This window comes from Cupressus sempervirens, chromosome 11 (genome assembly GCF_028749045.1).
Source record: "Cupressus sempervirens isolate cs-2001-9-10 chromosome 11, ASM2874904v1, whole genome shotgun sequence".
Lineage (NCBI taxonomy): Eukaryota > Viridiplantae > Streptophyta > Pinopsida > Cupressales > Cupressaceae > Cupressus > Cupressus sempervirens.
In genome coordinates this window covers 269564705-269590672 of record NC_143128.1, presented here as the reverse complement: position 1 = coordinate 269590672, position 25968 = coordinate 269564705, and the positions used below count along the sequence as shown (strand labels likewise).

At 36.4% G+C, this 25968-nt stretch overlaps 1 protein-coding gene across 3 annotated transcripts in view; it reads right to left on the bottom strand.

Annotated features, from left to right (window-relative positions):
- Nucleotides 1–25968, bottom strand: part of LOC149529168 (RNA-binding (RRM/RBD/RNP motifs) family protein) — a 164034-nt gene that overhangs the window by 28823 nt on the left and 109243 nt on the right. The gene's annotated exons all lie outside the window — the stretch shown is intronic.

The window sequence follows — 25968 nt, the reverse complement described above, 5'->3', positions numbered from 1 at the left end:
ATGGTGCCGCACATGGCGTAGTAGTCATTCTCAACCCAACCATTGATAAATTTAATGACCTCCATGTCTCCATCCATGTCTTAATTTACATAACCCATTACAAGCTTCATTTCTTTACTAACTCATGGGGTGATAACTAAGAGCTCAATGAGTTCCAAAAGAAGGGACGATACAAATTATAAACAAATAAAAGTATTATAATAGTTCAACTAGTTAAATGAACAAAAATTGAATGAAAATATATAATCTATTTTGTCAAAAATCAGCAGTTATACCCATTGAAAATCCAAAATCATGTCAAGGCTTCCCAGAGGTCTTAGCATAAACTTGTTTCTAGCAAACATGTGCTTCAAAACAGCCTTTGACTAAAGCAAAGATTGAATTGTGATAAAATTTGTTACAAATCAGGTTTTTAAAGGACGAGTTAATTCCTTCTGTGTGACAAAAGGCTAAAGGAGGGAGATGATAACAAAGTTGAGGTTGAGGATGAGGATGAGACAGAGGATCAGGAACAAGATGATGAAAGCGATGATGATGGTAATAACATAGATGCAGAGGATGAAGATAACCTCGAAGTTAGCAGTGACAAGGATAATGATGGAGGCTATGATGTCATGCCTATAGAGATGGCAGAGGACAGAGAGGCTCGACTAAATGATGAGGATATACTACTACAGGATTTAGTTGTTGGTGAAGAGGATGTCGTTTTCCAATGATACCACTCTAAGAGAAGCAGATAAATATCAGAGGTAGCATATCACAAATCTAATGAGTTAGATATAGGGATACTCGGCAAAGAGAGTGGTTTGGGATAAAAAACAAGCAACAAACATAGCAAAGATGGACATATTGATAATAGCTATGGGTATAGTAATAGCATAGAGGGATGAACGAAGAGCCTCTCAATATACATCTTTGTCCAAAGCATAGAGCGCAGTGGACAATATGTAGGCATTCATCACTAGTATAATGGATACTAGCATACGTGATATAGCAATGATGCTAGCAGATGCTCAAGAAGAGAAGAGGTACTGACGAAACATGTAGGAGAGAGTACTGCGAGATCAGTGGACACCAAGCTTCAAGGCTTCTTCTAGCACAATACACTTGCAAAGAACATAGAGCAACGAAGAAGTGTTAGGACTAAGAAGGCCACCTAGGCTGGGGCAAATAGGACAACAAACCAGAGGGCCTTCATCCTTCGACAAGATAAATATCCTAACAACTGAGGGAGCAAAGGATGACAAGAGACTCTCTCTATGCACAAAGGTATTTTTGATAGAGAATGATTAACTCTACAACCTTAGTAATTATAGACACCTTGATTTTGCACTCTAATACTTTTTCAATATATAAATATACTTGCCGACATGTGGTACCTTATCTTGACACGTACAAATAGGAAAGCGTAACAAGATGCCATGTGAATGCGCACAAGAAACATATCTTGGGTATTTGGATGTGATACGGATGCTCAGTTGATCTTCCAAAGCACATATAGATGCCCTAGATGTGCTCCCTATGCACATCCTAGCGCATTTGTGAGCATCTGAACGCCTCCATGCCAAAAACAACTAGTCAACTCCTTTTAAAGTCAAAACTTAAAAGCACTTTATAATATGCACAATAGATCATTTGTAACATTATTTTTTCTCCTAAGCCCTAAAAGAGGCCATTCATGCATAGTTGTATATGATATAGCTTAAAGAAATGAAGTTATTAAATATATATATAGATATATCAATTGAATATTTGTGAGCTATCAAATACCTTGTTCAGTGATGATGTATCATACTATCGAATGATTTAGTTTTGTATGATTCTAGCTTTATTTGCATTGTTATAGTATATATATAATATTTATCTAACATATATACATAAGCATATCCAAACACATTCAAAATCAAAAAAAAAATCTCATACCCGATTCCTACATCCGCATCTGAATTGTCAACTTAGTGTGTATGAGAGGCTAATCAATAAATTATTTTTCATGAGATGGATATCTATATGTACGCATTTTTTATACTTCTCTATGCTATGATGCTTATACAATGCAATGTTTTTTGTTTTTTGTATTTTTCCCTTTATAGATGCTATAAACATGTAATTATGATGGGGACACAACCCAAGAATAGAATGGACACAACAGAAAAGGGGGAATTGTATTAACTGAAAAAAATAAGCTAGTACATTCAGTACAGAGAAAATAAACTTCAAAACATGCCCTAAGGGCTTACAATAGCATAAATGTGGAGATAATTTCTCCTTTCAGTACCTCCTCTCAAACTCCACTCCGAACTGCCTTTTACAATGCCAGAAATCTCCTTAAATAGACCCCGGAGGGTTAAGGACTACGAGTACATTCTAGAAAGTGCTAGTAGGCATCCACCGACCAAATAGAAGGTTCCAGAAGCTGCGTTAGAAGTCGACGCAAATCTAGAAGAATCCAAAAATGGTAACCGAACTTCCGAGAGGCATAACTTTTGAACCGTAGCTCCGATTGATGAACCGTTTACATTTTCGAAAAGCTCTCAAAGCGCTCTATAGCCCTATGGACCAGCTTCGCTCGATCCCCATTTTTCGGCCCTTTTCGAGGTCATTTAATGCCCCTAACCTGACTTTGAAGCATTCTTAGGAGGTCTCCACAACTCGAAAAACTGCAATAACTTTCAAACCGTGGGGCCTTTTGACTTGATTCTTTTATTAGAATGCTCTAAATTAAAATTACATTCATCTAGCCAATTTACACCTCCTAGTTCACGAAAATGATGGCTCAATTACATACTCCTATTTTCTCGAGATTTACACGAACACTGATAGTGGAACTGTGAGAGTTGGAACCTTTATTTGGCCCAAATGGGTATCCAAAAATGAAAACACATGAAACAGAAACTATGTCTAAGTACATTTTTTTGGGTGACACAGGATTGCCCTTATACCTCTGGATGCTCCTGCATCAGACACCCAGGGTAGATTGAAAAGTAATCCTGTCACTTTATGAATGGTAGAGGAAATCCCAAATGGGAAACCTCAGCTGCTGAAATCCAAGTTGAGTCCTCGATCGACCGTCCTTTCCACTTCACCAAATACTCTTCATACTGCCTATTTTTGGTACTCCTACCCACACGATGATCTAGAATGTCTTCTATCTCCTCCTTCTTAGAAGCAGGAATTGGACATGGCTCGTCATCTGCACCATCATCGTGATACTCTGTTAAGTCTGCAATGTTGAAAATAGGAGAAATGTGAATACCATCTGGCAACTCCACCTCATATGCATTTCCTGAGTCATGTTTCTTCAGAATTTTGCAGGGGCCAAATTTCTTCATTTTCAGCTTGTTGTAAGTACCGGCTGGAAATCTTTTTTTTCGTAAGTGCACCATGACTAAATCTCCTACTTGGAATTCCTTATATCTTCTCAGCCCTAGCTTTATACTCTTGATTCATCTTGGTAATGTGTGCTTGAACCTCCTCATGTAGGCGCTTGATATGTTCAGCAAATTCTTCAGCTTCAGCACTTGTCCTCTCCCCTTGTTCTATCTTCCTCAGCTCTGGTGCAGTCCTTGAGCTATTCCCATATACAATTTGGAATGGTGATTTTCCAGTACTCCTATTTATAGAATTATTGTAAGCAAACTCTGCTTGTGGTAGAATCAAATCCCATCCCTTGGGATTATCTCCAACTAAACCTCTCAGCAAATTGCCCAGACTTCTGTTTACCACTTCTGTTTGGCCGTCAGTCTGTGGGTGATGCGTGGAACTGAATTTCAAGTTTGTTCTCAACTTTTTCCACAATGTCCTCCAGAAATACCCCACAAATTTAGTATCTCTGTCAGAAACTATACTCCTTGGAAGTCCATGTAGTCTTACCACCTCTTTGAAAAACAAGTCTGCAATATGGACAGCATCATGAGTTTTGTGGCATGGAATGAAATGTGCCATTTTGGAGAACCTATCAACCACCACAAATACTGAGTCATTACCCCTTTGTGTCCTTGGCAATCCAAGAACAAAATCCATACTTATGTCCTCCCATGGCCTTGATGAAACAGGCAATGGCTGATATAGGCCAGTATTGTGACTAAACCCCTTGGCAACTTGACAAACCTAGCAACTCTCTACAAACTTCTTCACATCCTGTGAAATTTGAGGCCAAAAATAATGTTCTCTAAGAATGGCAATGGTCTTATCTCGACCAAAATGTCCTGCCATCCCTCCACTGTGTTTCTCCTTAATCAGATTTTCCCTCATGGAACTCCTTAGAATGCACCATTGACTACCTTTGAACAACATGCCATCCTGAATCAAATAGTCGAACCACTTGGTTCTATCTACAACAACAGGTTCTTTACAAGCTTTCCATGCTTCAGCAAAATCAGGATCCTCGAGGAACAATTTCTTGAGTTCATCAAACCCAACTACTTCAACCTGCATTACTGTAAGCAACAACTGTCTCCTACTTAGTGCATCTGCAACCCTGTTAGATTTTCCACTTCTATGCTTCAACACAAATGTATAACTCTGCAAGAATTCTACCCACTTCATATGCCTCTGATTCAATTTACCTTGGCTATTTAGGTACTGTAATGCCTGATGATCAGTATACAAAACAAATTCTTTTGGCAATAAATAATGCCTCCATTTCTTTAAGGCCTGAACTATTGCATAGAACTCTTGATCATAAACAGAATACTTCTTTGCATCATTCAATTTTTCACTAAAATATGCAATAGACTTACCTTCTTGGCTTAATACAGCCCCAATAGCGCTGCCACTGGCATCACAATCCACCTGGAAAACCTTTCTAAAATCTGGAAGTGCCAACACAGGTTGTTCTGTTACTTTCTTCTTTAGCAATTCAAAACTTCTCGCAGCTGCTGCAGTCCATTTGAACTCTTTTCTATCCCCTCTTATTGTATCAGTTAGGGGTGCACATATGCCACTGAAATTCTTAATAAACTTTCTGTAAAAACTAACAAGACCATGAAATGATCTTACCTCAGTAGCAGACCTTGGAGTAGGTCATTCCAAGATGGCTTTTACCTTCTCTGGATCCATTTTGAGACCTTCAGGTGATATAACAAACCCCAAATAGACTAACTCCCTTTTTGCAAAGATACACTTCTTCAGATTAATTAATAGTTTCTCTTCCCTTAGCCTTTCAAGGACACTACGCATATGCAGTAAATGTTCTTCCAAAGTCTTGCTGAAAATTAAAATATCATCCAAATAGACAATAACAAATTTTCCCAAGAACTTCTTAAGTACCTCATTCATGAGCCGCATGAAGGTGCTTGGGGCGTTTGTCAATCCAAAGGGCATGACTAACCACTCATAAAGACCCTCCTTGGTCTTGAAGGCTATTTTCCACTCATCTCCTTCTCGAATCCGTATCTGATGATAGCCACTCTTGAGATCTATCTTTGTGAAGTACTAAGCTCCACTCAAGCAGTCCATAAGATCATCCATCCTTGGCAAAGGAAACCGGTACTTGATGGTTATCCTATTTATAGCTCAAGAATCTGTACACATCCTCCACTCTCCATCCTTCTTTGGTGCGAGTACTGCAGGTACTACACATGGACTCAGGCTCTCTCGAATCAAGCCCTTCCTCAAAAGCTCCTGAACCTGTCTATTTAGCTCCTCTGTTTCAGCAGGAGTCATCCTGTGAGTAGCCTTGTTAGGCAAACTAGCTCCTGGAATCAGATCTATCTAATGACTGATTTGCCTTACTGGTGGCAATCCATCTGGAACATTATCAGAGATAATATCTCCAAATTCCCCTAGTAAATCTGAAACTTCAAGTGGTATTTCACTACTACCTTCTTTATCTTTCCTAGGGATCAAAGCATAGCACATATGCTGATGCTTCATGCCATCTAAAAACTTCCCTCCATCAACAAGACAAATCCTAGCACTGCTACATACCTTTTCACCTTCCTTTTTCATGGGCTTCAATTTGTGGCGAACTCCATCCTTTGTCAAAGAGTATGTGTTTGCATGCCCATCATGTACTGCATGTCTATCAAACTGCCATGGTCTACCCAACAATAGATGGCAAACATCCATCGGAATAACATCACAGAGAACTTCATCATGGTAACTCCCAATTTTGAATTTCACTAAACATTGTTCACTTACCAGGACCTTATGATCATCTTTTACCCAAGCAATCCGATAGGGCTGGGGATGTTTCTCCCTCTTCAGCTTCAGCTTAGAGACCATCTCTTCTGATACCAAGTTATCAGTGCTACCACCATCAATGATCACATCACAACATTTATCCTCACACTTGCATCTGGTACGGAACAAACTCCTCCGTTGTCCTGGTTCAATCTCACCACTTAGTAGGACTCTTTCATTTACCAAGGTCTCTCCTCTTTCTGCATCCTCTGAATGTGATGATTGTGCATCCTCATCCACATGAGCAACCCTAGCTTGGCCCTCAGCTCTCCTATCTGTCCTTCCTTGTCGTTGAGGGCATTCAAAGGCACGATGACCTTCTTCATTGCAATGGAAACAGGTACCACGAAAGCCTCCTCTTCCTTGTCCACGTCCACTACCTCTTCCTCTCTGATTTCCAAAGTCTTGATCATGGGAGCGATTGAAACCCTCATTCCTCTGGTTCCTGCTAATACCCACATCTTCATTTTTCTTTTGGATTTCATTGCGGCCTCCAGATGATCTACCACTTCCCCTTCCTCCTTGACCGCGCCCTCTTTGTCTTCCTTCAAACCTTTTATTCAGCTTCTCTTCAACTTGTAGGGCAAACTGGTATGCCTCTTCAACGCTGGTCATTCTTACCAGACTTAATTCCTCCTGGATGCTAGGTCGCAACCCACTAATATAACGAGCAATCTTCTCCTTATTTGCTTCTACATGCCCCACTCTAATCAAGAGTCGGTAAAATTCCTCTGTATATTCTTGGACTGATCTTCCTGCTTGCTTTAACCCATACATCTTCTTAAACAAATCAAGCTCGTAGTCCACAGGAATGAACTGCTTCTTTAATTTGTCCACCATGCGATCCCATCTTGTGATCTTCTCCTTTCCTCTTCTGTTTCTTTCCAATTGAACCTCTTGCCACCAGATTTTGGCATGGCCTTTCAGTTTGGCCTTTGCAAACTTAACCCTATCTGGGTCCCTGATATCCTCATACTTAAAGTATTCTTCCAGTTCATTGATCCAATCGATCAACTCATCTGGTTTCAAATTTCCTGAAAATACACCCACTTCAATTGTAGGTCTTTTCCCAAACTTAGTAATGGCCCTAAAAAGCCTTTCCTCTACATGATTCAGAACTTCCCCGTCAAATTCCCCTTCTGGTCCCATTTCTTCTTCTTCATTGTCATCCTCACTGTCGTCACCTGTGGTAACATTTGCTCCTCTACGGAGCTCCTCTTGCAATGCCTATACCTGCCTTTGGAGGGCTCGAACCTCCTCAGGATTAATAGCTCTAGCCCTTCCGCCACGCTCTCTTCGTGGAGGCATCTTCTAACTCGAACCCACAACCACACAGTCCTGGTGCAAACTGCCTCACAGTCGACGCTCTGTCTACACACTCAGGAAAACCAGCTCTGATACCACTTGATGGGGACACAACCCAAGAACAGAATGAACACAACAGAAAAGAGGAAATTGTATTAACTGAAAAAAATAAGCTAGTACATTCAGTACAGAGAAACTAAACTTTAAAACATGCCATAAGGGCTTACAATAGCATAAATGTGGAGATAATTTCTCCTTTCAGTACCTCCTCTCAAACCCCACTCGAAACTGCCTTTTACAATGCCAAAAATCTCCTTAAATAGACCCCGAAGGGTTAAGGACTAGGAGTACATTCTAGAAAGTGATAGTAGGCATCCACCGCCAAATAGAAAGTTCCAGAAGCTGCGTTAGAAGTCGATGCAAATCTAGAAGAATCTAGAAATGGTAACCGAACTTCCGGGAGGCATAACTTTTGAACCGTAGCTCCGATTGATGAACCATTTACATTTTCGGAAAGCTCTCGAAGCGCTCTATAGCCCTATGGACAAGCTTCGCTCGTCCCCCATTTTGCGGCCCTTTTCGAGGTCATTTAATGCCCCTAACCTGACTTTGAAGCATTCTTAGAAGGTCTCCACAACCCGAAAAACTGCAATAACTTTCAAACCGTGGGGCCTTTGGACCTGATTCTTTTTCTGGAATGCTCTAAATTACAATTACATTCATCTAGCCAATTTACACCTCCTAGTTCACCAAAATGATGGCTCAATTACATACTCCTATTTTTACGGGATTTACACGAACACTGATAGTGGAACTGTGAGAGTTGGAACTTTTATTTGGCCCAAATGGGTATCCAAAAATGAAAACACATGAAACAGAAACTATGTCTAAGTACATTTTTTTGGGTGACACAGGATTGCCCTTATACCTCTGGATGCTCCTGCATCAAATTATGACATGTATAAACCTTAACAATGTTTGAATGCAAGACACATTCGTTTTTTGAGTACTAAAGTACAAGATCAAGAGGACTGACTAAGGAAGTGTTAGCAAAAAGCAGAAATGAGACGAAGAGAATGTTAATAAAAGATGAGAATTGCATGTAATTATGACGTGTATAAACCTTAACAATGTTTAAATGCAAGATACATTTGTTTTTTGTGTACTAGAGTACAAGATCAAGAGGATTCCAAGGATTGACTACGGAAGTGTTAGCAAAAAGCATAAATGAGACGAAGGGAATGTTAGCAAAAGATAAGAATTGCTTTCACAAGTGCATTTATGTCACAAGAGCTTTATTTAATATGGCAAATTGGATGCATTTCGCCAAAGCACAGAAAGCCAAAGTGATAAGGTAATCCTTTTGCAGAAAACAAACATGCTACAAACAAGCAATGATCCCATCCACCCTAAAGCAAAATAGCTAAGTTGTTGGTTCAAGTTTGGGTTCGAATGCGGGTTCGAGATTCAGGTTCAAAATTTGTTGAAGATTTTTTGGGGGTGAGTTTGAATTCGTTTTGGATTCGTTTGTACAAAAACGTTTTTTTTATATATGTATGCAGCAGAAAATAAGTTCATACACCACTATGCTAATAGTAAAGCAACATAGCACTATGCTTTCTCCTTGTAGCCTTTTTTGTGGTCTATTTAGGGTTGGAGGATTGGATTGACTAAGATAGACCAAAAACAACTTTAACAGAGTATAAAAATTCAATTTTTTGGTAAACTTCAGTCTAGGTCCTGCTGCAGATTTGGCAATTTGCCATAGAAACTGCAAAATTTGTGTTGGGTTCGTCCAACAGAATTTTGACGGACTTTTACAAAAACATGATAAGGACCAGACTTTTGCAAGAATCAGACCAGACTTTGGGCTTGCCAAGGAAGAATTCGGTAACATAGCAAAATAGTATAATTAAGAGTCAAGGTATGTGCAACGCTCCCAGAGTGAACGTACTTATCACAAACACCCAAAACATAATTGCCCCAAAATTTTATGAGAACATCCCACAAATAGAAGACAAAACATAAAAGGATCATGAAATGTCTTGGCCGCTCCCATTGCTCAATGATACCCTTGAGTACCATACAAACATTATAAAAGATAAATCAATTGAAGATGAGACTCATGGACCAAGCGAGCCAACAACCATTCTGATATTACTGTCATTGTTAAGTGTCTATTTGAGCTTTGAAAGGATGACCATGATAGGGTCCAGTTTAAGGCATGAAGTACCTTGTCTAAGACTAATGTCATGTGGCTTCCAAAATACAACACCCAATTTAAGACAAAATGGTGATTGTTGAAGGATTGATAATGCTTAATTGAAAGATTGTCAAAAGGTTGATAAGATGAAAGATTGAACAAGTCCAATCAGTTTGAGTGTTGATAAGATTGGATAGACCATCCTTTTAATGCATGACTTCATTAATGCAACTTTGTTTATCAATCTCTAGTTGGCATCTACTTTGAAGTCTATCTCCCATAAAAGGAAATGATGTCCTAAAGACATAAAGAGCATTATGTACAAATTTATTGCAGATTTTTTACAATGTTACCCTAGTACCGGGGCACGTAGGGACAGCAGGACGTTGGAACGAGATACCATGATGAATGAAAATGGGCCTCATTTTTGGGACAGCCAGGGGACAGCCAGGGGACGGTGGCAAGGGGAGGATGGGGCAGGGAGGAGTGTTGTATAGTATGCATATAGAACTTGAAATACTTGTTATAAAATGATGTTTCAGTAGAACATACCAAATTAAAATACTTGAACATAGGCAAATTGCAACATGAACTAGAACCATTGAACATTCAACATAGTAACATATTACATACACAATAGTAACATTCAAAAAACAAAAGTCAAATAGAAATCCAAGTCCCCATACTAACGGCAGCATGGTTGGGGAATGGCGGAGGTGGGGTACTTGGGTAAATAACCGGTGCGGGGACATCTCGAGGACGGATAATCCGAGGTTTGGGAAGGGTGTGCAAGTCCCCGTGTAACACTATTTTTTTATGATTTGGATTTTTCAATTATGATTTTTGAAATTATTTAATTTTTGTGCTTTTTTAGGACATTTTACAATTGATAGGGATTGTTCATGACTTTTTACAATTTTTAGGATTTTTTAGGACTCATTTTTATTTTTAGGGACTTTTCTCAGAATCATATTCAATTTTGTATTGATTTTTTAGGACATTATACATTTTTAATTGACTTTTTTGGGGATAGTATAAGATGTTTTTAGAATTTTTTCAGGTCATTAAATATTTGCATGTTGTCTCCAAAATTGACCCTAGACTATGTGCAAAGGCCAAAGGACAAGATATATACATATTGGCTAAGCAATGGACATTACATGAAACATCAATAGGCTATAAAAGGGCACTAGGGTTGCAATGTGACGGAAGATATATCAAGAAGTGTGGATACAAATCAGAGAGTCAAGATAGATGATAAAGCAACAGCTTGCTATATGTGGTCCCTGTTTGCCAAATTTTCATCAAGGCAGCTTTTTTTTTTCCTTCTGACATTTTTTTTGTTATTTTTCTAGAAATTTGTTGTTTTTTAGAAATCACGTATAATACTCGTGTAGGTGCATGTTGTTCACTGCAACTAAGAATGGTTCTCCATCCATTGTTGCAAGTTAATAAACACCAGACCCATATGTTGCAGTGACCATGTAGGTTCCCAAACAGTTTGATTCAAACTTTCCTAACTTTTGTCATTGTTGTTGATCCTTGGAGCTCATTTTTAGGACCAAATCTCTGATCTCAAAATGGCAATCTCTGACTTTCTTATTATAACTTCTTCGAAGACGATTTTGATATAATTGCAAATGGACCAAGGTGGCTTGTCCTCACTCATCTATCATTTCAAGCTAATGGAGTCTGGATGCTTTATAGTTCTCATCATCAACTATATGTTACAAGGATACTCTCCGTGATGGAATTTCAACTCCAAGAGGTAAAATAGCATCAATGGCATATACTAGAGAGTAAGGAAATGCACCAGTGGGAGTGTCAATTCTGGTTCTCTAGGCCCACAAAGCTAGAATTAGGTACATCTGCCAATCTGGATCAGCATCATTGACAATCATTTTGAGTATCTTGATTAATGTCTTGTTGGAAGCCTCAACTTAGCCATTACCTTGTGGATAGTAGATGGAAGAATACTTGCACTGAATTTTAAATTTCTAACAAAGTTCATCAACATCCTTGTTCTTAGAAGGGCGACCATTGTTAGTAACAATAGACAAATGAGCTCCACAACAACTATGAGGTTGTTCAGAATGAATTTTAAAATTTTCTTACCAGAAATATAAGTCATAGGGATGGCATCAATCCATTTGGTAAGGTAATCAGCAGCAGTAATAGTGTACTTGTGGTTATTAGCTGAAGCTGGGCTAATCTTTTATATGAGATCAAATGCCCACTGAGAAAAAGGCCGCGGTGAGATAACTAGATGATAATGAGAATATGCACTCAATTATGAAACCAAATGAGAACGATAATCAGAAGATTCTAAAGATAGTGGTTTGGCAGGAATGAAAGAAAATAGTTCAATTTATAAAGTTTGAAGATAGTGGTTTGGCAAGAACAAAAGAAATGAATACAATTTATAAAGTTTGAAGGTTAATTCTCCAATTGGCTAATTGAATCACAATTGATAATGTGTCATAACTATGATAATGTTTGGAGTGCATTTAGAATGCACAAATTAAAAGGGGGATTTAAAAGAGAGACAAAATTGATGTGAAAATTGGAAAAGGAAGGTGTACGAGAATGGAGGTTAGAATAGAGGGAGTGGAAGATATTTAATAGGGTTCGACTCCTATGGAGAAAAGTGAATAAATATTTCATTTTGAAAAGCATTTGTTCCTCAAATTAATAATTAGCATTTATGAAATTAGGAAATCCCATATATCATGAATTAGACAACTAATTAATGTAGAATTAATTAATTGTCAAACTTAGGAGAGGGATAAATAAATCTTATTTATTCATCAGGACTTACAGTTTAGGGCAAATCGAGGGTTGTTTATTTTTAAGACGGGCTAATTGACTAATTTAAATCCATGTTGATGACTTTGATGGGGGTTTGAACTGATTTTGATAGGGTTTTGATGACTTTATAAGATTTTGAAATGATGTTGATTTTGATGTGAATTTGAATTGATTTTGATGACTTTGATAAGGTTTTTGAAATAATGATGAAGATTTTGGTAAGTGGTTGATTATGTCTAACTAATAGGATATGATGTGAATCAAAGAGAAACATTAGTGATTAATTAAACAAATTTTGATGTTTAATTAATGATGAGAGACACGATATAGATATATCATAAAGACCATAAGAGCAAGGAGGGAGGATACTTGCATTTTACAGAATGATCTTTTGATCATAATGCAAAAGTGCAACTACATGTATTTACAAAATTTGAGGGTCTACAGTATGATCAAACCAGCTTCTATTTATTTATTTTATTGTCTTTAAATGTTACTTATCAAAGACTGCATGATCTACTTATATATATATATTTATATATATATATATATATATATATATATATATATATATATATGTCATGGTTTTTTCAATTTGTTGAGACACACCCAATCTAAGTGCTAAGTCTGAGTTGAAATGAAAAATCAACTTGTCATGTCGGAGTCTTATAAAATGGAATTGCAATTGTTCTTTAAGTTTTCAAACACTATTCTAATGTCAACTTATCTTTCTGCATTAAAATATGTTTTCTGATTTTACAAGCATCAAGGTTTCACATAGCATACAGTTGCATCATGTCATCTAATTCAACCTACTAGAGATGCCACTAAAGCATGGTATACCAAGACTAAGTTCAATTGGGTTTTTTAATTTCATATTGCAGGGTAAAAGTGAGTGAAGGAATCAATCTCCTCAAATACTGTATCATACATATTATTGGAGGCAACATCAAACTATGCCAAAACTTCAAGGATGAGAAAGAATGAGAGATAGCGTGGTTCTTGCATTGACAAGACAGAAGAAAATGGAGAGGACGAGGACAAAACACCATAATAACAATCATAAATGACAAAATGGTGTATGATAAAGAGATTGATATAACAATGATTGTGGACTCCAATCGGTTCAATGATTTACAACACAACCACTTCATCTAGCTTGACAAGTCTGATTACAAGCCTTCTTTTGTTCCAATAAACACCCTCGGATCATAGTGTTCATTTGAGCACAAAATGGAACAAGGGAAAGCAGAATATGTAGATATTACTAGTAAGAAAAAATTGTACAACAATCTTCCTTTAAATGTGGCAAATAATCCATATTCAAAGAATTTGGTAGTGGCTTCATTAATTACAAGGAAACGAAACAAAATGCACACTCTTTATAAAATAAGGGGTAATTGTTCAAAATGAGACACAAAATGCAAAAAAAGGGTGACCAAAGGAGGTGTTTATATTATGAATGCAAGGAACCATTCCCTTGTCAAACTTCAAATGGCTTCAAATCTACATAGTGTTTTTACCTCAAACTATGTAAAATTCATTTGAGAATATGGTAAAGGAGATTGAGTTAGAGGTGGACATTCACATGTTTTGCATCCCGTAATTAATATTGTGACTACACATGTGGTTGCAAGTAGAGTACTTTAGAAGAGGCATCCAACATGTTTTTGTTGACTTGTTTGATGTAGATGTTTGTGAGCCAAGCATAGTTGAACTCATCCTTTTGAAAGAAGGCTGATGGAGAGAGAGACAAAAGGTCAATCCTTTTATCATGTCATAAAGACACTACAAAAATCAAGGTAACTTCAAGTTACATTTCAATTTGTATCTTTAAATTAATTTTTTAACGTATTTGTTTTCATCATTGCTTCAATTTATTCGTAGGTACCAAAGTCTTTTGTGAGGGCCTTGCACTTTGTGGATGGAGAGAAAAAACAATGTGTTCTTTTGTCAAGGCCATGGACAAGATCAATACAACTATGTGAAACTATAAAGGAAACAAAACCTAATTTGAATTGGGAGAAAACTGATAGGAGTTGGAAGAATAATTTCACCAACCCATTCATGTAGCAAGGTGTTACCTCAACCCCAATTTATTCTTCTCAAAGGATAGTATGAGAATTATTGTGGTGGTTGTAGACAATCTCTCAACAAGCATTATAAGAATAAAACCTAAAGATTGAGTAAAGAAGCATCATTATTGCAAGCAATTAAGAGGGAGGTTTTTTGCTTCACAACTAGTCATCCAAGGGAGACCAACCCAAGTACCATGCAACAAAGTAGATCTGACCTCTCTAATTGCAATTGTTACTTGACACTTTTGAATGTCTTCTTTGTAGCTTCTTGGTGAGAGGATTGCAGTGGAAATACCTCTAATTTTCTAGTGCTAGACCCTAGCATTTTGTCTCAACCTTGCACCACTTTCGAATGTGAGCACGATTAGAGTTTATTTTAGGCCATTTACAACCTCCTCTTCGTATTCACTATATTGTCAACAATAATACAAACTTATATGAAAATTTTTGAACACACTAAATTACAAATGTTTCTCACAAATAGGACTCGTTATTCAAGTTCTCATCTACAATGATCTTGTTATCTTAATAGTTCATGTATTCAATAGTGCTTCCAACTAAGGAAATTAATATGTAATCAACTATAAATTATGAACCATAAAATGATACACATTAGTTATCTACAAGAAAAAAAATTTGTATGCTTTGATTTGTTCACCTATACTTCCTATTATTCAAGACAATGTCCCATGAGTTGGTTTGCACAACGGGCAGCTCCAAAGGGCATTTCATAAAAGATCTAATTTTGGCTTCATCCTTGGTGACTAAATTTATGAACCTTTGCAAAATACAACATCTTTCTCCTTTCCGAATACTTTGTAAACCTTTGCAATTTCCAATTTCTTCCTCCTTTGCCATCGAACTTTGTAACATAACTATGTAAAAGTTAGTTCTAAAAATCCCTAAACTACAACAATCAATTGATATCCTTGGCTAACTAAGATAAGATGAGATATCATAAATTTATTAATGTCAAACAAGAGACCACAAAGAGGGTCTAAGAGACTACAAACATACAACAAAAGACCAGCCAATGTCGAGAACGCCTCAATGGTGTCCTAGGAAAAGAGAAAAACAACGCCCAACAAAATGAAAGCAAAAGTCTCTCCTTCTCGTTGAGAAGAAGTCCAAAACTGAAGGATGTAATCTGGAGCAAGAGGAGGTCATGAGTCGTCTCTAATAAACACTAGAAGTGGAGGGTTGTTGTTGTGTGTAAACCCTGTGAGGCCTCACAAACCCAGTGTGTCTAGAACTATGAAGACCAAGCCCCTGATTGGTACACTTGGTTGGAGAAACCATTGTGAAAGTAGGTGATGAGCTGATTTGTGGTCTGTGATTGTAGTATACTAAAAAATTGTCAATAAAAACATGTTAAGACCAAATAAACCTCAGGACACATCCCCCCTCCACATTGGACCCCTGTGACACAAAGACAAGGACAAGGCATCCCCCCACCATGTCACCATTGTCATTGGGATGCCTAGAGATGGAAAAGATCGCTTAGTGTCTCGACGACACCTAGGCTTCCCTCAAGAATCTTAGAGATGAGTGGGAGTCTTCCATCCTAAGGCATCCAAAAAGGCAATTTAAAGAAAAAAAAAGCTTCTTTCAAATGATTTCTTGGGGCTAGAGTCAAATCCTGATTTGAGGTCTCATAAAATGCCCTCTACGCTTACAAAACCCCCTTGAACCCTCTCTTTTACTAACAATTTTTTTTCTTCTGATTTTCTTCAATAGAGAAGAGTGAAGAATGAAAGAAGAAAAGGGTGAAGAATGAAAGAAGAAAAGTGATTGAGGAAGTTAAAGGAGAGATTGAGCACAAGTGAAAGAGGAATCACAAGGAGCAAGAAGAAGAAAAGAATGATTCTATCCAACCTTAAAGAGATTTTTCAAGCACGAGATAGTTTTTTTGTTGTTTTTTGTTTATTTCATTTCTGATTTTCAATTTTTTTGTTTTTTCTTGTTTCATTTTCAAAATCAGATTCGATGTTGAATCTTGAGGGCAAACTGAAGAATGATTCCAACATTACAGAACATTGGAATCACTCTTCATTTTGCCCTCAAAATTCAACATTGAACTTTAAATCTTGTTTTTAGATTTGATATTTGTTAAACTTAGAACTGGACTGAAACTAGGTGTTTGTTGAATTTATTTTGTGAAATGCTGTGTTACAATGAGCTCTCATGATACGAGAGATGGTGAGATAGAAACTCATTCTCATAGTGGAAGTGAATAAGAATATGAACCTAAAGCTGAGGTGGGTGACATAGGCCTAATCCTAAAATACAACTAGTTCCACGGCAAGTGCACCAGCTTCTACAGATTGTCCCTCTGAACCACTAGCAAAGTTTACAAAAGGTCTTTTTGATCCTTCTTTTCTCAAACAATTTACAACGAAAATAGTAGGCACATCGAGGATAGGTGGTGGCACAAGGAAATTGATATGCAACATCTATGTTGTAGAATTATTTGGCAGCATTACTAGAGTTAATGCATACTTCCTCTTTATTCAATGAAAAGATGTGGACCCATGTGTATTTTTGAAACAATCTACAAATGTAAAATATAGAATTGAGATCAACAAGCTTTGGGGTGCTCCTAACGACAGTGCACTTGCAATGCCTACTACTTTGTACTATGTGATACAAGTTCAGCAGAACCAGCCACATGCTTCTAGTCATACATTGCATGGGAGAGCAAGTGTGATGTCAAGACCTTTGTCCACTCATAGTGTTGTGGCCCAATCATGAGAGGAAAAGGGGAAATGCAAGTTGCAAAGTAAACCCATAGCTGCATTGTTCAATGTGCAATTGGAGGATGACAGAGATGACAGCTAGTTCTCCTTTGTCAATGGCATCCATTTCATTTAGCTTGATTTTCTTATTATAAGGAGATGATATCAGTGGTGTCTAGGGGAGGACCATTGATGATGTCCCCTTTTTAAATAGCATTTAAAAATAAATAATAATAATAAAATAAAAGCAAGGAATAATATGATATAATATAAATAAATTAACTAAATTTAATGCAAATTCAAGGGATCAATTGTAATTCCCTTAAAATTAGATATAAAAGAGAGGAGAGTTCATTTGAAAGGGATAGAGAGGAAGGCAGAAAAGGAAGGCATAAGAGTTAAAGAAGGGTTAATGGATGAAGAAACTAATGAGAAGAAAGTAAGGCTGTGACTTTTTCAAAAAGAAACAATTGTGAAGGGTTGTAACTCTTTAAAAGGGTTGTGATTATGAAAAGTTGTGACTCTTCGCGAGGGTTGTGATTATGAAGAGTTACAACTCTTAGAAAGGGTTGTAATTGAAGGGTTGAGACTTTTCGAAAGAGTTGTGGTTATGAAAGGGTTGTGACTTTTTAAAAGAGGGACAATTATGAAGGGTCATAACTCTTGCCAAAAGGCAGTCATGTTGAAGAGGAGTGACCTCTCCCTTATATAGTAAGATATAAATGGGGGATTCATTTGAAATGGGCATCCCAAAAGGATGAAGAAAATAAAAAGTGTTTGTTCAGCAATCAGAAAAGAAGGAATCATAAGCATAGTTCTGATTTAAATAAGAATTAACGATCTGATTTGAAAGAGATATTAAGAAGTGTAGATCTGATTGTGGAAGGTTGTGTCCCTTTCATAGAGCAGAAATAATAAAGAGCTGCACTACTTCAAGGGTGCTAAGGGTGCTAATAGTGAAAGCTTGTGTTTCTTGCCGAAAGGAACTTATGATAAAAAGGTATGAGCTCTCCCTCACACAGAGAAATATAAAGAGAAGGTCGATTTATGGAAAGGAGGCAACTAAGACTAAATAAGCAATGGAATACACAACAGATTCAAATACACATATTGTGGTCTTGCAATGTATGCATAATGCTGAAGTTTGGAGCTATATGCCAGCCATGCTTAAATTCACCCATATGCATATACATTTGTAATACATGAAAGACCAATATAATCAGTGGCCTTGTCCTTGGTCTTTTGGTTAATGACTTCGAAAAGATAGTAGCGTTTTATAGGGAGGGGCAAAGTAATTCCTCACAAGACGGACAAGTTACCATATGTGCAATGACATGTATTTCCAATGCCTAGGGAAAAATCCCAAGATGAGTATGAACATCCACTCCCAATATCTTGAGAGAGCCTGCTTGTAGATAGTTCCCAAGCGCTGTAGCACAATACTTCCATGACCAACCACTAGGCTTAGGGAAGTGGTCTAATATATATGTTGTAGTATTTATATCTGTTAAAACTTAATAATAGGAAAATCAATTACATTGTTGAATATTTAAATATTCCATTAAACAGGAGATATTAGTATACTCCTAGCCTAGTCATAACCTAATCCTTTATCACTCTTTAGTCACTAATTATAGCCCCTTAAGAGGATATGTTGGTGTTGTGCATGGAGAGGCAGAGTAAATCATCACAAGGTAGGTGAATCCTAAGATAAGATATGGATGGGGTCTTGAAGCCTTACAGAAGACTACTTGCAGATTAGTGTCAAATGTCATGCAACAACTAAATCCACATACTTCTTAGTGTTGATGTTTTGAAGAGAACTAAGGAATTACAGCTTAAATATGTTATTTGTCAAACGTAAAATGAATCTCATTTGTGCAAGGAGATGATATCTATGGTGGCAAGGGGAGGACCATCATTTGTGCCACCAAATCAGCACAATCTGAGGACCACGATCTTGGATAAGAACTATTCCAAGATCAAAGTTTTGATGGCGACAATGAAGGCATATTGGCTGGGGCCTAGATCCAACATAGTTATGGATGGGTGGATGGACAAAGCCCATCCTTTCTTTGGAGAGTTGATTCTAGAGGTTGTTAATGTAAGTGTCGTTTCAATTGGATAGAACTCACTAAATATATATATGAGATATATATTCAATTAGATATATGTGATATTTATATACAAATATATAAATGTGTCTTAAATAAAATACTATTATATTAAATACTAATGAATAAATACTATTATATTTAATACTAATGAATAGACATGTCCCATTAAGGAACATGTCTATCCATATTTCATCTAATATAAGAGAGATGACTGCCGTTTGGAAAATATATACCGAAGAGGCAATGCAACTACATTTGCAGCAATCCTCAGAAAATCAACATGCTACCAGAGCCAGCCTGTAAATAAAGAATGCAAAGACCAATATTAAAAAAAATTAAGGCCATTATATATGAGGTTCAGGGAATAATCAACACAAATAACAACTCCAGATTGAGCATTTGCAATTTTGCTTCTTGAAATGAAAAGGAAAATGTTAAACAAATAAAATACAGAAACAGATATAAAAATGTTAGACAGGCATGTAAGTACCAATTACTACCCTGAAATAATATGTAACGTCTATGTTATCCCATTCAAAAGAAGTATTAGGGATTCACTGGAGAGAAGATAAAAGGATGGAAGCCGAGTCCTGCAAACAAATCTAAGATTTGAAGTTGTTTGTCATGATTTGGGAGAAAGCTTTATATTCAGAGAGAATATGGAAAGCATTTTTATCAAAGATCATCCCAATATCTGGACTCAACATTAAGAAAAATAGTCTGTGGTCTGTATACTTCAAATTCGATGGTGCCGAACCCAAAATTTATAGCAGATAAATTCAATCAGGAATACGATTTTGCTGAGTTGATTGCTAGGGAATATGGAAATATTTAACAAGCATCCTGGTAGCACTAAATCTGCAATCATCACATACCATCTGCAAGTGTATATATCAAGGCTTGAAAATCAGTAAATAGAAAAATAAACATCTTTGAAAAGGCATCAATATATTATGACAAAGTGAACAAATTTTCATGAAGAAAGGAGTGAGTCGAAATATGAAAGAAGAATTTACCATTAAAAGAGGTGGGCATAGCACTGGATTATATTGCCCACAAGAATCCCACTCACGAATGGAAAAACCACCTTATATTAAGAGGGTGACTTTTAATTCGAATGTCCCATTCAATGTGTCAACATGGATTCCACCAAGACAATAGTCTAACCCAAATCAGACACCTTTAGTGGAATGAACGACAATCAAGGGAGATCCTTATTGTTCGACAGCAGAATGAAACCCAGGGAATATAATAAGTATATTCCCAAACTCATAATTACAGGCCTGTAACCTCTCCTAAGGGGTTGGCGTGGAAACTAAATCAAATACATATAGTGATCATATCTACCAACCTACATAAGGGAAAAGAATTACATGGAATGCACTCTCCATATTAAGCACCATGTAAATCCAAAACACAAGAATGGTATGTCATGTAGGCAAGGAACCAACCACAAATCAAGTGGCAAACATATTTAAAGAAAGGTGAATGGCTGTGGATAAGGATGTGGAAAAGAGGTATGGGGTTATGAGCGATAAAGAAGAACTTTATAAATAATGAGAAAAGTATTTTTTTAAGTCTTTAGTATTACTTTTATTTATTTTTGTGATCACCTTAGATTATTATATGTGGTCTTAATAAAGAAATAAAATGTTAAAATATAGATTATAGTATATATGTGTATATATATAGAGAGAGAAGTTTGAATATATGCACATATGTTCAAAATATACTTTATCCATATTTTATTGGAATGGTCTTAGCAGAACTATTTATCCTTGAGAAAAATTGTAGTCTCTCTCTCTCTTTTTTATACTTACTATAAGAGCTATGTGCCTTTATCTTTTGCTCCAAGAATATTATTCAAGGAAAAAGGAGATTGATTTCAGACTCAGAGGGAGTTTGACACCTCTTCAAAGGTAACATTGGATGAGCAGTTATGAAGATTGATATTCAGAGGGAACCTGAAAGTCCATGTGTGTGACTACATGTTTTTAATGGGCTTGCCCCCTGTGTACATCATGAGGAAGTGATGACTTCCAAACGATTATCACTTGTATTTGTAGAAGATATTGAAAGGTGACAATCTTACAATACTTTAATTTTCTATTATGATGGATGTCCTATGATGTCTATGCAGATCCTGGTAGATTATACTTTGCATGGTGGATGTTCACATGGTAAGCATTATGAGAATGTGCGTGCACATACCTTATGAACATTTTGAGTACATGGTGAATGTTACGCAAATTGATGTTCAGGACGTCATTACATAAGAGTATTTGGTGAATATCATATGAGATGACATTTGGGAGGCCATTACTCACACTACTTGGTGAATATCTTGCAACTCGACATTCAAGCGACTATTGCACAAAGAGTACATGGTGAATATCATATGACATGACATTCAGAAGGCCATTACTCCCAATATCATTACTCAAAGTACTTGGTGAATATCATTTGCTGATACTTTGGAGGCCAATACTCATGATATCAAATGTGATATCAAAATATTGAATCTCTTCTAATCAAAGATATTACATTGAGGTAAATTATGGTCTTGTGTTTATCCTCCCTAACTAAGCGGGAGTGTTAATGTTAGTGTAGTTTCAATCGGATAAAAGTCACTAAATATGTGTGTGTGTGTGTGTGTGTGTGTGTGTGTGTGTGTGTGTGTGCGCGTGAGAGAGAAAGAGAGAGATATATATTTAATTAGATATATGAGAGATATTACATATATATTATATTTTATATGTGATTATATAATATATATATATGAGATATATATTTAATTAGATATGAGATAAATTACATATATATTATATTTTATATGCGATATATATATATATATATATATACATACACAAATATATATGTGTTAAATATATTAAATACTTATGAATAGACATATCCCGTGAAGGGACATGTCTATCCATATTTCATCTAATATAAGAAAGATGGCTTCCAATTGGGAAATATATACCGAAGAGGCAATGCAACTACATTTGCAACAATTCTCAGAAAATCAACAGAGGCATTGCAAAGATGTTGATTTTGAAATTGAGGTCCTTCGGAAGGCTATTAACGAGGTTGAGCAATAACATGTGCTCTAAGTAGTGATAGATACAACATGTGTGCAAAGTTGTATAGAAACTTATTGAGCCAACCCAAAGACATATTTGGTGAACTCCATGGCGTGTGCATGTCATAAACAATGCACTCAAGGACATGGGAGATATTGACTGGATAAGAGTGGTCTACAATGTGAGAGATGTGGAGATATTTATCTGGAACCACCACACCTCACATGAACTCTTCAGGAGCTTCATGAAGGAGTTCTTAATTGCATGAAGTTTTTGAAACCAATAAAGACCAGATATGTTTCCTATTTTATTCTCTTGGACAGAATGATTTAGTTGCAAGAGGCACTATAACTCATGGCTATGACTTGTAGGCTAAGGCCAAGATAGGGGGGCGGGGACGACAATAAAGGATATAATGAAGAGTGACGTATTTTGTAGTGATGCAAAATACACACTCTCTATCATTGCTCCATTTTTGCAGATGATTATATATAGGGATAGGGATGCACCTACCCTTGTAGAGGTATATGAGTGCATCAATTCTATGCTTGACCAGATGATGGATGTTGTATAAGTGAACCCCAGTTTAGCATTCTACAATGAGCACATTCACCCAATCATTCAACTCAAATGGGACAAGCTCAACACTCCCTTGCACATTGTTGCTTATGTGTTAAATCCTAAGTTGTACATGCTTGCGTCTGGTAGAGTTACACCAATTCAAGATGATGGATGCCAGCTTCCTTAGTTGCATTTATAAGATGTACAATTGACACCATTTGCATTGACTAAACAAAATATGACACTCTTTGGGATTATTTTGAAGTGGCTAAAATGGATATAGGAAAAATAGAATAAGAGAATCCAATTTTGTGATGGAAATGCAATGGAAAAAACTCAAAGATTGCCACTCTAGCCATTCGTTTGCTTTCTCATGTTTCTATTTCTTCAACCACTGAGAAGAATTAGTCTACTTGTAGCTTAAACAACTCTCTTAACAGGAACAGACTTACCTCTAGGAAAGAAGAGAATCTTCTAGTTTTACACAGAGCTTTGAGTCTAGCAGCATGAAGGGATGTTGAGCCCAAGGAACCATCACAAATTGATGAGGATGTGACATCTTCAAATGGAGGGCTGGTTGGTGTTAGTTTAGCAGAACTTGACCATGAGACGTCCAGCGATTCCGGTGATGAGGGCTTTTCCTTAGGGAGGTATTAGAGGCCTCTTTCACTACATTTTGACATTTTGTAATTGTTTTGGTATAATGGTTCATACAAAACATTTTTTGATACTCATCATAAGTGGTTGGGCTACTAAATAATTTATCAGAGTTTTATTTTGGATTGGCCATTTACTATGCATTCCTTCAAATTGTCTACAGAACTTCCCAACTGAAAACCTTGTTTATAACAATGCATATTTAACTCTAAAACAGAAAACACATCAAATATTGTTATATGGTATTGCAATTACCTATAGTTTTATCACATCACAATCATAAGGGCACTGTCGCTTAAGATGAAATGAAGCTCCCACTGATTAGTGAGCTTACTGCACTTGGTTACATTTGAATACTTAAATATGCTGGATTGCAACAATTTGAAAACAAAAGGTAAATTTCTACATCCTTTAAGTTATAGTATGTTTTCCAATCTGGAGTTGAGGTGTGGATATTCTCAACTGCAGATAATAGAAGAGTTATTATTCTAAATGCAATTGTCCATCCTGATAAACTATATTAGCAAAATCCCACACACACTTTATCTTCATTATGCTACCTTGCAAAGTATCAGTGGCTAAAATATTAAATCAGCGCCAAAAGGTCACTAATTTCTTACACGAATCATGTTGGATGCCAACCAACATTCAAAGGATTATTTCCCACAAGTACCAACGAGCAGGTTTTCAACAATCAGATTTGAGTTCTTTATCATAATGTGCACACAATGTAAAAAGAATTCTTAGTGTATCAGATAAAATGAAATATCTCTCAAGCATGATAGCCTCCACATGATCATAATGATGTCCAAAAAATATTAGGTTGCCTTATAAACCACTGAGAATTATACCATTAAAACCTTCCACGTGAATTATATCCGCACACTGCTCCTGAGAATTGGTATTTCCCCATATAGCATGTCTTTGCTGAGACAGCAGATGATTCACTATCCATCAGTCTACACTTTAACACACAATGTATCAAATGCATACCATTACATTAAGTTTTAACAAAGAGAGACAAAACAAATAGACTTTGTAACCCTGCAAGTAGAACAACATGTAACTATTGAAATATAAAATGCTACCAATATAAATGTAAAGGATCAAAAACAAATCCAGTGCTTCCAGACATCCATTATAGAAATCAAAGCATGTAGCTAACATACCGAAATCCATTACTTTCAACCATCAAAAAGTATTCAGAATTTAACATATAAGTATTAAAACCAAAGCAGCAACAGTTTTCTTTCCATCACGATTGCAAATTAACTGAGAAATGCACACCAAAGCAATAATTGAAATTGTTGTTAAGCACTACAAGAAATGTTTGTGGTGTTTATACATCAACCACACATTAATTTGAAAGAAAGAAACTATCAGAAACAAGCCTATAACAATTTACAAATCTAAAAGCATTTGAAATTTAGCCTGAACGTGTTTCAAGATAGTCCTATCAGTCATAATTGTTTATCTATTTGTCACAAGTTTATATTTAATATTAAAATTGAATCAATAATGATGGTAATCTACAAATCCTGTTAGAGTGAAGAGTTAGGGATTTGCAAAGTAAAGATGATCTAGGACTACTAGCGTTCTCTGTTTTACTAGCATTATATTTTCACAAGAAAGCCAGTATCAAGGTAACATAGATCGGACTACATAACAGAACCTTCAAAATAAATCTACCCTTCAATTGAATATCAACATTACTCACACACGGAAAACTTAAACAAGATAATAACTACAACTAGAATTTGTCAATGTACAAGTTTCCAAATATAATCCTCCACAAACAAGAAAGCCAATAAGAACCTGGAATCTGAGTGCAGGGGTACATGCACAACCCATTGCAACTAGAGGGTCGTGACAAGTAGATATCTAATATAACTCTGATACTCATCACAAGTGGTTTGGGCTACTAAATAATTGCAAATCACAGAATCCTGACCAAAAGAAAATCTCAAGTAACTTCTGTTCCCTGAGAAAATCTGAAGCTTCATTTGCAGAACATATTAGATTTTATATGTGGCCCTTTGCAAATCATATATTCCAACCATCTTTTGTTAGAACTTGTCAATGTTAGCTTTGTTCTCATGCTAATTTATATCTTAATAATCGTCTTCAATATTTTCTATGCATGATGCTTTCCTGGATCCTCATAGATACCAGTCACCCTCTGCATCCTATAGCACTAAAATTTTGATTTCTTACACAAACACTCTGCAAACT